The sequence below is a fragment of the Melanaphis sacchari genome, unplaced genomic scaffold (assembly GCF_002803265.2).
Source record: "Melanaphis sacchari strain LSU unplaced genomic scaffold, SCAv2.0 Contig0_pilon_pilon, whole genome shotgun sequence".
NCBI classification, from domain to species: domain Eukaryota; kingdom Metazoa; phylum Arthropoda; class Insecta; order Hemiptera; family Aphididae; genus Melanaphis; species Melanaphis sacchari.
This window is the reverse complement of record NW_020270366.1, coordinates 16,378,093-16,390,112: the sequence shown is the minus strand read 5'-3', so window position 1 is coordinate 16,390,112 and position 12,020 is coordinate 16,378,093. Positions and strand designations below refer to the sequence as shown.

General features: G+C 24.2%; 1 protein-coding gene across 2 annotated transcripts in view; it reads left to right on the top strand.

Moving 5' to 3' along the window:
* The first annotated feature begins 7,125 nt into the window (after positions 1-7,125).
* Positions 7,126-12,020, top strand: part of LOC112594706 (RYamide receptor) — a 105,036-nt gene continuing 100,141 nt past the window's right edge. For both annotated transcript variants that reach the window (XM_025339661.1, XM_025339669.1), the window contains exon 1: positions 7,126-7,298. The gene's annotated coding sequence lies outside the window, so the exon portion shown is untranslated. The remainder of the gene's footprint in view (positions 7,299-12,020) is intronic.

Genomic DNA, 12,020 nt, shown 5'->3' with positions numbered 1-12,020 from the left:
TTTATTAAAATTATACCTAATTATTTATGAAATATTTAATTTATTTATCAGGTGATATTATGTATAAAGTATATTAAAAACCATAAATTAATTTATTTATTAAAAAATATAAATATGTTCTTCTTCTTTTTTAGTATTCTGATAATTTAATATCGTTTAGTAATAAAACTCTAGTTTAATTTATTTATATAGTTTTAGCTTCAAATAAATACCTGAACAATGTCATTCAATCATTATTTTATTATTTATAATTCTATATAAAAATAAAACAGTATTTTCGATTGATGCAAAAAAAATATATCATAAAGATATCTAAAAAAAAAAAAAAAAATTGATGATGGTGTTGTTCAACAATTATATATACGGCTATAAAAATCAAATTAATAAAATATTAAAAAAACAGTATCTAATTGTCCTAAGCCGTTGTTTGGCTTCGTTTTCCTCGCCATACAGGTTCATTGTATTATTTTGTAGTTTGAAAGCATTAAAAATAAATCATTGTATTTGAAATATGATTCCATATCAAGACAAAATTGTCACGTCGAGAAAAGTTACTCTGACATGTCCTAGACTTAAGACCTTAATAAATAAGAAATTACTCAGTAATCTTAGACTTAGAGGATCAAGTATAGCTATTTATTCTTAATTGAAAAATCAATACCTATAGGTTAGGAATCAAGTCGACCAGTAATTATTCGTTTACATTTTTTGTTATAAATTATTTACACTAGGTACCTTATACATTATAAATGTAATATTATTATTAGTTATAGTTAATTTGTACAAACATTATGTGAAGTTAATGTATATAAACAATTGTAAATCAAATAGCCAATTAGGCTTCTTCCAAAATAATTAAAATATTGTTACATACAATAAATTATTCTTTGTATTAATAGTTTAATGTATATTTTAAATCAGTGACGCACCATCATAAATTATTCAGACACTGGATTACTGGAATAATATTATATAATATAATATAGTACCTTATTATATTAAATATTGACTTTCAGGTGTAATATACCTAATAAGACTCCTAATACAATACATTTTACAACTCTTTGCTTACTTACTTAAATTTTATATCCAAAATGTTCTCAATTCGCACCCGATCGATAAATCTATTTTATTTAAAATCTTGAATAATTAACAATTATACTAATAATAAATTTTATAACTTATAACTATGAACATTATAAATAATAAATATTTATGCAATTTATCAGTTCTGTTTAATCGTTTTTCATTTATTTAAAGTTCATGATTTTACTTATCTTGTTACACATTTTCACTGACGAATTGATATACCTATTATCAAATACTTTTATTTGTAAATTAATTATTAATATCATTTTTAAATATATTTTAAGAATTCTACGTAGTACGTATATAAATATACTTATGTATGTAATTAGATCAAAACCGATTTATAATTAATATTAACTAATTATTTATAAGATTTTAAATGTCATTGTCAAATTCTTACTTGTCCTAATTTACAATTACAAACCCTTACCTCTTGTGATTTGAGTTTTTATATTTTATGATTAAAGATCTTTACTGAAGATAGTCGTGTTTTCATTATAAAACCCAACATAGCCTCATGTCGTGATTTTCTATTAGCTTTCATAAATAAAATATTCTACATTTACGAACAAAATTTAATCTTTTTTATTAAAAAAATATAATGTTTATAAGTTAATAGTCAGTACCTGAGTTCAAAGCCTATTTTTTTTTAAATTATACAAATATATATATTTATTATTTACTGTTGACCAGTCTTTTAATATAGTATCAACCATCTAAAAGTCCAATATTTTTTCTATGTTCTTATTCGTCGATTCAATTTATCGTTGGGTTTAGTTGCAATGAAGCTTACCATGAACAATTTCAATATAAACCCGCATTTTATTTAAATTTGTGATTACAAAATCTACAAACTCACGACTATTATCCGAGTTTGGAGTATAGTGAATGCACCAAATATTATATAAATATTTATTCAACTTAAAGTGATTTTTTCAGTCTTTTTTTGTATTTAAAAGTTGTAAAATGACAAATTTAGTAAAAAAATTTTAGTTCATTTTTTCTTTTTTTTTTAATTATAAAATGTTCCTGACAAGGTTATCTAACTTATTAGTAGTATTAATTAACTTTTTTAACATTTTAACAATTGATAATGTATAATTATTTACAATTAAAATAAATTTAGTAGTTCATTATACAACGATATTTATTGTAGTTTTATAATCATTGTACGTCAATAAAACCAATTAGCGTCCTTAAATTGAATGCGAAATGTAGAATTTATTTTATCAGAAGTCCTATATTTGGATTCGATTGTTTTATTTGGTAATTACTTCTTAAGCCTAATTATGGCATAACTGCTTCCATTGTCACTTTAAAATATTTTGTTTTTAACACAGCCTTCATTTTATTTCTGCCATTATACTCTACTACCAAATGTACTACCGTGTAAACAACTCGTCTACTGCGACGTAATACAAAATGTCCGAGTAATTTTCAACAATAAGTTTTATTTATTTTTCACCTACTGTCACATCATATTTATGCAAAAGTTTATTATTCGCTACTGTTTTTTTTTTTTTTATGTTTCAATTTTCAACTCCTTTACTTTTTTAATCTTATTTTTAAATTCTTCAAAATTAAAAGTTATCCCTTTCATCAGTGATGAAAGAGTTATATTGGAATTAACCGTTATCTGCGTGCGACAACTTGGCTGTTATTTATTTATTATACATCTTAAACTATACAATGATATGTCAGCAAATCATTACAATATGTAATATACGTTAGTTTTAAAATACCAAAGTCCCATTTATTATTTATAAATAGTTAAATTTAACAAACGTTTGTTTGTTTACAAGTTAATCTATTATTATAATATAAAAAAATAAATAAATGCAATACGTCTGTAGAAGTATATATAAATCACATTTAGAAACAAAGGTACTTATTTAAAATATATTAGGTGATTTTATTTTCATATAAATAAATATTCATATACTCAAAATATACGAAAATATGTTTATTATACATACATTTAAAAAATATTTATACTTGATTTGTAAAAATTGTTTATCATTATTTTTATTCTTTCAAGATAAAAAAAAACTTAGATCCTATTTGAAGAGATTTTGGCAAAAAATCAAATCATAACTTATATTAAACCATTCAAAATATTCGGACCTTTACTTTTTAAGTTCAAACCCATTTATCTAAAAAAAAAAAAAAAAAAATGTATTTCCTGGAACCATTTGAATAACTATAATATTATACTGAATGCGACGATATTACTTTAGAACATTAGTTTTAAAGTAATAAAAAATTATTATTTCAATAAATATAAATAAAGATTATTTACCAACATATACAGACTTTAACGAAGTTAACGATAAAGTATTATTTAAACTCATGAATAAAGGTTCGATAAATATTTGAATTGTTGTAGTGAAAACGGTAGAACAAAGTATGGCACAGTTAAGTATTAAGATTTTCAATACATCCAAATTTAAAAAAGTCGAGCGAAGATAAAATAAAAATAACCAAATAAATTCAAACATCTTGAATTCTTACCTAGAAATGTATTTAATAATTAGAAAAGTTGTAAATTATTAACATTATCAGTACTTTGTTAGGTACCGGAGCTTATGAAGGTATAAGTACAGATATTATAAGTTTTTTATACACTTATTTATCAATAGACTCTTCATTTTTTGTATTTCATATTTTAGAAATAGGCAATAGATACGCAAAAAATCATTGTTTAGTTTTCCATTTTATACAACACCAAACAATTAAAATATTGACGTTTAAACAATCACTAAAACCCATTTATTTTGTACCAAATTACTGTCGATTATGGTACTGTTTTGTTTATCTATTAATATACATACATTGATATTAACTTTGTCGAATAGTTTTATTTTAATTATTAAAATGTAAATAATTATAAAATATAAATTGTTATAGGTATTTAGTAATAATAAATATTCTGAGTATAATACGTTTTGTTATGTCGTAAAATGTCACCGTGAAAGATGATTAGGTAACAGATTTTTTAATTAAATTAAATTACTGCTAGGGTTATTTTCAATGTCTACGTTACAACAACGTAGTCATTCTTCTGTATTAAACAATATACATTTTTGTTTCTTAAAAGTGCTTGATCTGTACGGTAATATTATATTTACAAATTAATAGTCCTGACAACCAAAATGAATTAATGCTGATCGGATACTTCTATACCATTTTCTCTTTAGTCTTCTCTGAAAATAATACCTTAGGATATTGTCATAGTCGGAGCAAGAATCAATGGGTTCGAAAAATTCGCAAGGCGATAGAAATAGTTTGTAGGTAGGTCTGAAACTGTTTAGATTTTTATGGCTATATGAATTGTCATTTGATTTTCAAGCAACCACTTAAGTAAGTTTAAACGAATTTATTTAATGCAGCTGTAATTATATTCATTAATGTTTATTGAAATATTATACGATTTATCTATAATCATGTCACATCCACCATTAACTAAAGATATTGTATGTAACAATAAATAATTTTCGATTAATATGTGTAGTAAAAATAATTATACTAAGTAATCAGAATAAGGTATCTCACACTTCATTTTCATTTTCATATATTTTTCTCTGGTTTAATTATATTAAGTGTACACAAATAAATAAATAATTTTATATATTTATAAAAAAAAAAATAATTATGTAACGGTGATCATAGAAAAAGTATGTTAAAATAAATTGCATAATAAAATTCAAAATATTGAAAGTTAAAACTTTAAAAGAATTAAAATGTTTAAAACCCGTATCTTTGTACTCAAATCAATAAGCGTAAATATTTTAATGTAAAATAAACCTATTTGGTACACCGAAAGCTTCACGCTTCGATGGCGCTACTGAAGGAAATGTACTTCAGGTTTACACTCACTGGACTCTCGACGTCTCAACTTACAATATAGTACTTTTTTAATGAATAATAATTAATATTATGATTTATAAATTAATGTAAAAACAAAAATATCACCATAGTAAAAATGAGAAAAGAAAGATCTTGATTTTCACACACACACACACACACATACAATAAGAAAATTATGGTGGTTTATTTGTCAGTTTAGATTTTTGAAATTCAGAAAAAAATAAGTTACCATCAGTGTCATAAAAAACGTTAAATTTACATTTTTATTCACCTCCTCGAAATTTTACAAGTTAAAAGTTTATAAACTTTAACTGAGAATTTGAATGGCATTTGACGTTTATTTATTTTTTTGAAATATGACAACATTGAGCTATCGAAACTATTTTTTACATGCATCGAAAAAAGAAACTTGACCAACATTTTAAATTTAAATATTTACACGCATATGATCGGTTATTACTAATTTCGATTGTTATTAAAAACAAATACACCAGAAATAAAACTGACATTAGTTGAAAAATAAGTAATCTATCAAGTCGTTATAGCAGAACATGAAAACTTATATTATAGAGCCTTTTTCACAACTTATAGTGAATTTAAAACTTGAAAGAATATTATACACGACGTGCAGGTGTAAATATGGTGAAACGAACAAAGTTTCGGAAGATTAAATAGCCCCTAGATGATCCCCGTATAATTTGCGCCACCATTTCGATTTATGACCATTATATAATGATGTATGAAACACATAAAAATCTCTGGAAAACCGAACCATTATAACCCATGCTAAACTGTACGTCCGTACGGTAAAAGTTGGAACATGGTGTCTATACTGTATACATACCTACCTACTACATGGTATGTTGGAAAATAACATGACTTTTATAAGTAATTAACTTTAACAGACGTATTATTATTATTATTATTATTATCTGTAATGGTAACCGTACTTGCGCTGGTAACATTAAAACCTAAATGTTTGTAATCCTCGAAAAAATACATAACACGGCAATATAGTTACGACGAATGACGATCGGTGCATCTTTTTGATTTTAAAATAGACCTGCAACAGATACGAGATTGTCGATAAGATATATTATATAACAGTATATTATTATTAATAACACACATTAAATCGTTGATTTATGAAATAGTGGACGTTTAAATTACCACTCTCATAAATCATGTAACTTATAACACTGTTAAAAGAAGTGTTACATTTTAAAAATACTCTCACTTGTTCGGAAAACATATTAGACTTTTCCGTGGCCAGGGTAAGAGTGCAGTAAGTGCGGTTGTATACCCTGCGTCTAAATTGAATCTATATTAATAGCTACAGTGGTTATTAAGGTTACCACTATCCACAAAGTATAAAATTAATAGTCAGCTATTTAGCTTCTAGATAATCTATGATCGGTATTATGGTTAATTGATAAATCGTAGATATTAAAAAAAAAAATGTTACATCAAAATAATTATTTCTTTTGATTTATTTTACTGGTATCAAGAGGAAGAGTAAATCTCTTAAAAATATTTGCGCCGCCTGTATAGTAAGGCTAATACCGTCTAAGCCGGTAAGTATAATTATTTAACTAGACGGCAAGGTAATTAAACTTTTATTGAAACGTTTAAATACATAAGCAGTTCAAAGAGACTGTTTAAGACAACTCTATCGGCTATTGTAGCACATACATGCTGTACAGGTACTCGATAGAGTAGTCGGGCATCAATACTACGGTTCAACATGGAATGTGGTTTCATTAAACGTAGGTATATCCCTTGGAAATATTCATAATAATATTCTACGTCACGTGTCAATTTACTACTTTTCGTATGAAATTGGCTACGGGGGTAATAGGTGAGACGGGCAATCGTCCACGGCAGCTGTTACCTCCGTATATACTATGTGTGTGTATGTGTGTATAGAATAAAATTGAAACAAAATATTATGTAAGTTACTGGCTACACGAGGTGAATTTATCGTTTGGATATGTAGTCAGTGCGCGCTACAACGGTCGGGCAGCGGACCTTTGCACAAGTTGCATTGACGGTGGCGGCGGCGGCAATTTTTGCGCAAGTATTCGAATTCTGGTGCGTAACGGCGGCGCAGCGGGTAATACCAACACGCGCGTGGAGAGAGACGAAAACCGTTTAAATGTCGGTCGGCCCTCTTAGGCGTCAGTCGTGAGTTGTCGAATATATTGCAACATTGCCCGGTCCGTTTGGCTAAATAGGGCTACGTGAATATAACCTAATAATAATAATATCACGTAACCCTGATTGGTGTCCGCAGCAATCAAGTGTGGTGATATTGTACATTTTCATCGAAGATTTCTATAATGGTAAGTTACCACGATATATTATTACAATATTATATTATTATTCCGATAACGAATCCGTACGACAGAACTAAAAGTTCCCCCCCCCCTTTTTCATATTTTATCAATTATAATCTTTTCCACACCACTAAACAGAACTAATTAATTTAAAAACTCTCTCATTCTAAGAAAAAGCTATAAACTTACTGAAAATTTGAATTTTTTCTTTATATTTTCAAATATTGTAATAATTTCTAAGTATCTTATCTACTTATATACTTTTTTGACTTCTGCTCGTTTTATTAAATTAAATAAATTATCATTATTCATATTCTTACTATACATAAACGTTAGACTGAATAATATTTTTTACTTAAAATAATATACCTAAGGTTCTTGTATGCTATACTATATATGTATAGAAAAAATTAAGCAGTTACTACGGGCGGCTGTCAAATTCTGAACAATATTTTTACGATCTAAAATATGGTTCGTGTGGCGATTGTGTTATATCTTTTCTATCGCAAGCACCTGTGATAATTAATAAAATATTTCTTAACACTCTGTTTGATTAGTCATCTTTAGAATATTACGTTAATTTAAACGCAAATATTTTTCATAAGATTCAATCGAAACATTCACTTTTTTTAATATAACATAAAAACAATATTTTATCGATAAAATTTCATATTTTCCCTCAGATAATAAATTAATATAAACTGCATATATTATATTATTATATTAATTGTATACGCTTTAAATACGAATTTATTTTAACATAAATTAAAATGCAGAATTTTTTTTAATGTTTAGTATGAACTAGAGTGATTTTTGGACGATCGTAGTTTTTAAAAATAATATTCGTATTTAAGTACTAATATTTATAGTATAATTATTTTCAGCCACTAATTTAAAATTCATTTTATACGTTTCACATAATATAAACAACTTCAAATTAAATGCTAATAATTTAAAAATAAATTTTAATATATAAAGAGAAAAATATAATTCTTTTTGTTAGTACATAGTTTTTAGTTAGAGACTTATCATTATGTATTGAAAGAAGTTTTGATAATAATTTTTAAGCAGTAAAAATGTTGCATAATTATTAACTATAATATAGTTATAAATGTATAATGTATTCAAATATTACTTCTTTTTTGGTATGAGAAAATAAAATCATAAATATATTCACGTAAACATAACTAAACGAAAACTTTTTTTTATCTATATATTACAAATAGGCTAAGGTTAGGTTATTTTTTAGGACTCAACTTTTCCCTTCAGTTACCACCATCATCTCAATAACACTATTAACGTTTACGATTTAAATCACATTTTTTTGATTGATTTTTCGATTTCAACAACAAAACTTAATTATTAATACCCGAAATACATATCTACCTATGTATTTAAGTAAGTAATATCCTGTTTTTATTCTTATTATACACTGTTATAGGGTTATTTAACATTTTAACTCTGGAAGTTTCTAAGCTTTAATGTACTTCATATGAAAAAATCAAATATATTTGTTTATTTATAAATTTAAAATAATCATATTTGTTTAAATTATATGTATGCGCATTGTACACAGATAAAATTTCTGATTATGTTAATCTTAACGTTAATAATTTATAAAAGGTTGTTTTTTACAAAAATACGATATCTTTAAATTGTTCTGTACGTTACATTCTTCTTTCCAGATAGATAATTATTATTTTTAACAAAAGAAGAAAATAAAAACAAATTCATGTTTTAAAATATAATTTATTTTAACTGAGTTAAAACTTGACTGTCTTCCTTTGTCGCTTGTTTTTCTTACATGAGGAATACAAGAGATTCAAACTAAGTGGTCACACGAAAATGATGTTTTTTAACGAGAAGTTTATATCAAAGTCTTTGCACAGTCTTTTGTAAGAGAATACTTAGTTATAAGACTAAACTTTAAGTCACAAATAATTAAGTTTTGAAAATAGATGATATTTAATTTTTTACTTTTTTAATGTATATCAGATTTTTATATGAATAATAATAATTATGATTATTTCTAAACTTATTACAAGAAATATTTATAGTTATTTAATATGTATTCAATATTATTTTTAAGTTTTATTTTCATATATTTATTTTAAAAATAATATTTTCATTAAATGTATTTTAATGATGATTGAAAGGTAGAAATTACGTTATTAATTAATAGCAATGAATTTAAACAATTTATTGTAATCAATGTATTTGAAAATTATAAAATACATAAGTCATATTAGTCATAATAGTTGTCTTAAATTATACTAGTTAAATTATTGCAGTATTTTTAATTTTTCAACAGTTATACGATTTTGATTTATTTATAGAAACAAAGTTCACATCAACTATTTGGCCGTTAGACATTAAAGTTGTTGTGCATAACTTCTAATTGACTTAATATTAGAACAAGACATTACAACAAAAACTCTTTTTTATAAGCCTGAGTATGTAAATAATTATGGTAATAGATTCAATGACGTAACACTCCCTTTCCAAACAGCAATTTGAATGCAAAAAATATACTTAATATTAATATATTATGCTACGGCTTACGGAATTCTAGAAAAATATTTTACACTATGATTATATATTATATACTTAAAAATATTATCATAAAGATATATTATTACAATAAATAGTGTACGAACATTTTTCTTTCCGCTAAATGGTATTTAAATATAAAATTTTGCCCTCCCCTAAAAAAAAAAAAGTAATGCCTATTCGCATTATTACTAATAGTAATATTTAACACATTTTTTACTAGACATAACGATTTTAAAGTAAAAAAAAGTATAAACACACACAGAAATAAAATAATAAAAGTATTTTCTTACTTCATGGTATAATTTAGTAACGTTCCAATTATATGTTACAAGTGGTTTTTAATAATTTAATTGGTAAATTATAATTGTACAGAAAATAAAATACCATATATTGGGAATTCGAATATTGACGTTCGAATTTCAGACTAGGTTAATGATAAATTAAAAGTTAAACGTAGACTTTTGAATGTACACAGTATTTAATAATTTTATTTTTATCTGTCTATTCAACTTAAAAATTGTATAAAAATTAAATTAAGTACGTATATACAAGAATAATGAACGACTGAGCAATCAGGACTGTTGTTTAAATGTTTAAACATCACTAAGTAAGAGAAATTGATGAAATATTTGAGTGAAATGAAAACTATAAATTAATCAATATAAAATGTATACATTTCATGGTATTATTATATTATTATTTATTAATCGTTTAAAATTGTAATAAATAACATAACTGATCGCTGTTCAATTCTACAAGTGAAAGACAGTTATTGTCTTATGATTTTTTTAATTATATTTTAAGGCAGAAAGATTGCTCCATGTATTTATTCACCCATTATTGATGTTTAACACTATATAGTTTATACAGCAAAAATAAAATGTAAATAATTATTTATTATTGAATTGCCAATTGACAATTTTATAGATAGTGACTTTTAGCAATATCTAATAAGGTACCTATGTATTATATTATAAATGTATAATATACATTGAACATAATTAAAATCTAAATTTATGTTTATTTATTAACATTTGAACAAAGCATCATGAGTTTACTGGTAAAAAAAATAATAATAAATATTAGTTAAGTGTTAATAGTATATTATTTTATTATTTATTTGACAATAGATAATAATTTGAGTAGGCATTATGTAGGGTTATAAAAATGTATTAACCATGATTTGTATTTTTAATTTTTTTTTTAAATGATAAAACCTAAGTTATAATTAATATTCATAATTTATAGTAAAAAAAAAAAAACATTATGTTTTAAACTTATGTGACCATTCATTTAAAACACACTGCTGCGTCATTTATTATTTTACGCAGAAGCTTTCATTTTATGGAACACTTAACTATAAAACAATATTATGCATATTTTGTAAATATATTAATAATATGATAAAGTATATTTTAACGTTAAAAATATTTATAAAAATAAAATATATCAACTATCCTATGGTTGATACATTTATTTTTAATGTTTAAATTTATTTCATGTTGAATTTTATTTTTGTTCGTTTCATAAATATGTCAAATTAATTTTTACCCGGTAATGTATTTATCAATACCTCATCATTTTTAAATAAAGTTATGGATTAAAAATATAGTCATAATCAATATGAAGGTATCAACTATTCAAACAGAATATGAAGTGTAAATTGGTACACAATAAGTTATATTTTCTTTAAATAATCAGCCGTTTTTGAATAACTGCAGTACGTACATTAAACACAGTAGTATTACTATAGATAATATAACTAATGGTAATTTGACCTCACCGTCAAAGTATAATAATTAATATTGATACTAGCATAATATTATGTATTATATATATTGTATATATATATAAATGTTTAGATGTATTTTATACTTATATGTTATAAACTCACAACTTTAATAACATAAAGTATGGACTTACAAAAACATTTATTTATTAATATTACTTTTAAAAATTGATTATTTAAACAATAAATATTAATGAAATTAAAATAATCATGATAACATTGCATAATAATGATATGTTCTAAATTTTCAAAGTTAAATTTTAAAAAATAGCTAATATTTAGTTTTGGCTAATCATATAGTGCAAAAACGTGTCGTACAAAAGGCATACATTTTATTGTTTTTCGTTTAAAAAGGCTGAACATTTATTATTGCCCACTTGGCTGAA